Source organism: Ostrea edulis, chromosome 10, assembly GCF_947568905.1.
Source record: "Ostrea edulis chromosome 10, xbOstEdul1.1, whole genome shotgun sequence".
Lineage (NCBI taxonomy): Eukaryota > Metazoa > Mollusca > Bivalvia > Ostreida > Ostreidae > Ostrea > Ostrea edulis.
Genome location: NC_079173.1, coordinates 3,914,054 through 3,917,977, shown reverse-complemented (window position 1 = coordinate 3,917,977; position 3,924 = coordinate 3,914,054). Strand labels below are relative to the sequence as shown.

The 3,924-nt window shown below is 33.6% G+C and overlaps 1 long non-coding RNA gene across 1 annotated transcript; it reads right to left on the bottom strand.

Annotated features, from left to right (window-relative positions):
• Nucleotides 1-303: 303 nt before the first annotated feature.
• LOC125666391 (uncharacterized) lies at nucleotides 304-2,155 on the bottom strand. The gene is made up of 2 exons (XR_007366661.2): nucleotides 1,903-2,155; nucleotides 304-621 (listed from the first exon to the last, which is right to left on the bottom strand). It is a non-coding gene; the product is annotated as an uncharacterized LOC125666391 (long non-coding RNA).
• Between the last annotated feature and the right edge of the window lie 1,769 nt (nucleotides 2,156-3,924).

Genomic DNA, 3,924 nt, shown 5'->3' with positions numbered 1-3,924 from the left:
GAAAAGGGGTAGGGTTCTATCATTAATATTTTGGTTTTTAAGGGGGGTGGGTGGGGTGGTTACACCCTCAAAATGCGTTATTTTCACCATTTTCTGACGAAAGGGGGATTCAGCTTATAATGCGTAAACTGTCCCAACTTACTTTACATCGTATAAAACAAATAAAAATTACTTTTATTCCTTAAATAAACAGTGTACATACCAATATATTTTCTAAAAATTAAAACCATATTTTATTCACTACTAAGTGAATGAGATAGGGCAGCCATCTCCCTATAGACTGAGTATAAATACAAAATGTCCTTTGACAATATTGAAATACAAATTTATTTCATGACTGTTAACGTAACATATTTTGCTTCGCCTTTTCCATCAGAGTCCTGGGAATTTGTTGTAGTCTTCAATGCTTGGTGGCGGTTGCCGCTTACAACCTGTGGTTTTCTCACACACCTCAAACCTTTTATCACAGTAGTTGTAGCATTTGTCGGCATCATTGCTTCTGTTGGAGCAGCCAAAGAATTCCAGGCAGTGGGCGTAACCGGACTCGCAGAACGGGCACTGACCGATGGCTGTCGTCTCGTAAACAAGAGCAGAAACAAGTGTCAGCATCAGTAGGGAATACTGTGGAAGATAAACGAAATAACTTAAAACAATGGAAACAGCTGCCTTATGAATGGAAGGAATATTTTGAAACATATTTATCCGTCTTTTCCTTATTTTCTTTATTTTTCTGCAATTTATTATATTCAAAGACCTGGTTTCCCGGCTTGTTTAAGGTTCTTTTTTTTTTTTTTTTTTTTTTTGAAAAAATATTTTTCATTTTTGATGTTAAACATTAAAATATAGCCCATTTAATGTTGACAGCCAAAATTTTGACCTTCTGATTGTAAAAATAAAAGCAATATTTTAGCCTTAAATCTGTGTTATATAAACGAAGACGAGTCCTTTTATGCCAGTGAAATGTTAATGTTGTAATTTAAAGCATCTTAATTATGCGCAGTCAAAATCTAACTTTAAGATGACACATTTTACCTAAAGAATACTTGAAATATGATAGATTAAATAACTTTAGATCGATTTTGATTAAAGGGAAGGAATTTTAAAGGGTGCTTTTAAATGATAAAACCCTAGCGATTTACAATACTTCTAGGGAGCAGAAATTGTGCATAATTTGTCATTTGGAGGTTGAGGACGAGTACCATTTTATTTTGAAAATTCCCGCTTTATGACCTGTATAGAAATTTACATATTACATGTACATGTATAATACGTTCTATAAATATTGTCAACAGAGAATGTTAATGAATTAAGTAATATAGGGAGAGTGCAGGTGCACTACAGAAAACAGAGACACTGAGAGAATAACTGATAAAGTTCTCCATTGTGTAACTGCATGTAAACATTATTAAACCAAGCATATAAAATGAAATCATCGACTTACCTTTCACTCAAAAGGGTAATGAAATCATCGACTTACCTTTCACTCAAAAGGGTAATGAAATCATCGACTTACCTTTCACTCAAAAGGGTAATTAGCTATGTAATGTGGGTAAATTCTTATTAAGCGAAGTCACCGTTTTCACTAATTATTTAAATTTTAATATTATGTTAATGTGATCTGATAAGCCATTTGGCAAATGAACTGCAGCTGCTGGTAGCTAAGATTATGAGTAAAATTGATTTAGAACCGATCATGAATAGCTTCAGCTCGGAACCCCTCTAAGAAAATAAATGCTGTTAAGACAGCTCTAGAATGGGTGATATTCATTTACAATTTTAGAAACATTAATTGTAAATTGATTTAAGAGACAAATATATAGTGGAATAAAAGTTTAATATAAACTGATATACAATGTATCATGATAATTTTTATATATATCTCGATAGCGTTTTTCTACTTACCATGACGGTATCCTCGGTATGATTTACTTCAATAAGACTTGGGTGATCTGAATACTGTTAGATCGTGTGGGTACGAATGACAAACCCAGCGACTACCACAGAATTTATAATGTGGAGAAAATTAACGACTTTTTTTCAATTATCTAGCCATCTGCCGAGCAGACATTCTGTGGGCCATCACAGGGTGATCTACAATGTTGTTCAAGTTTTCAGTAAATATCGTCATTAAAATTTCTTCAAATTTGTTGCTTATTGTGAGTGTCATTTAGTTCACCGATAGCCTACGATAGGATATTTCGCCGCTATTGAACATTTATGGAGCTCTCCCTGAAAGGCCAGAGTTCACACTGCATTTGCAGCTATCATTTAGTAAGAAGCAATGGCTTATTACGTTTCTACTTTTATCATAAAATTCTTATTTCAAATACCAACGTTTTGTTTGTAGTAAACCTACATTTAGTATATGCTGTTTCAATGATTTTTTTTTCTTGATAAAACCACTGATCTTTTTTTTTTTGAAAGATACAGAAATAGATAGGATATAAAATGTAAATTGCAAGATTCTTACTAGTATATTATTTTACTTAATTCCATGGTATAGATAGACACATAAGGGTTATATGAAACAAATTTAAGTGTTGGATTTCACAAAGACGTATTTTAGGACCAGCAAACATCAGTGAAAAATATGTTTAATTGTTAAAAATATGAATTTCTCCAAATACATACACTAAGTCCTATTTTGCACTTCTGTGCAGTTTTCTGACACTTGATATCAAATTCTATACTAAAACATTCATATTCAAATGCCCTATGGAAAATCAAGCCTAAAATTTGTTGATCCGGCCCGATACCCAAACCACTTGCTCTTCGAGGTGAATGTTGACCTATAACTTCATTTCACATCACTTAGGATATGTCTGCAGTGACTGTCAAACATCTGCCTATTTATCACACAATGATACTATAAATATTCATTTATAAAAGGTCGAACCTCCAATGTTATTGCAGAACAAGAGGGAAATGATATGTTAATTAATGTCAATACCATTCAACGTGTAATATTTTCTAATGTGAAATGTCAATCAGTGTGTAAAACGAGAATTTTATAATAAGAGATCTATTTACTCTCAAATAGGCCTGTAAAAAGACTGCCCATTAGTATATACCGGAAGTTACATTGTCGTCTGCAATATTTTGTAGGGGTCGTTATCAAATTTTTGAGATTTTTCAATCACTCCAAAAATATCTTGTAAATATGCAATGTAAATGGGAAAAATGAATATTCATGAATCCAGATTTTTGAGATTTTTCAATCACTCCAAAAATATCTTGTAAATATGCAATGTAAATGAGAAAAATGAATATTCATGAATCCAGATATTGTCATATTGCAATTTCTTTTCATAGAAAATTGACCCCAATCTACGGAAATTGCCGTCAATATTAATTCTGTTCTTGTCTCCCAGGTACGATACCATAATAGCTGAAGATCTGTAGCTCTGAGAAAACAGTGAGCTACAGATCCACCCCTCATAAAAACCTGTGATTTAACGGCGCAGAGAAAATGCCCACGGTAGAGGCCCCATGCAACCCTAAAACTCACAACTTCACATGATTTTGTTTGTCGACAGGGGATGCTTACTCCACCTAGACACCTGATCCCACCTCTAGTATATCCAGGGATCCGTGTTTGGCCAACTCTCTATTTTGTATTGTTTATAGGAGTTATGAGATTGATCACTGTTCGCTATCTTCACCTTTCATCGTGTATTTCATTCGCTGCCATTTGATTTTTGTCCGGTGACTTATGTCACGTGTCTTTAACATAGCTACGCCAGCAAACGAAATCATTTAAAGTTGTGAGTTTTCTTTTCATGAATATTTGGAGGTATGTTTGGACACACGTATAGTGGGGAAATATGTTGGAGATTAACTAATATTAAATTTATGAGAATGCACCTTTTATAAGGGGTGTATCAGTAGCACTTTGTCCCAGGATTTTCTCAGAGAGCTACAGTT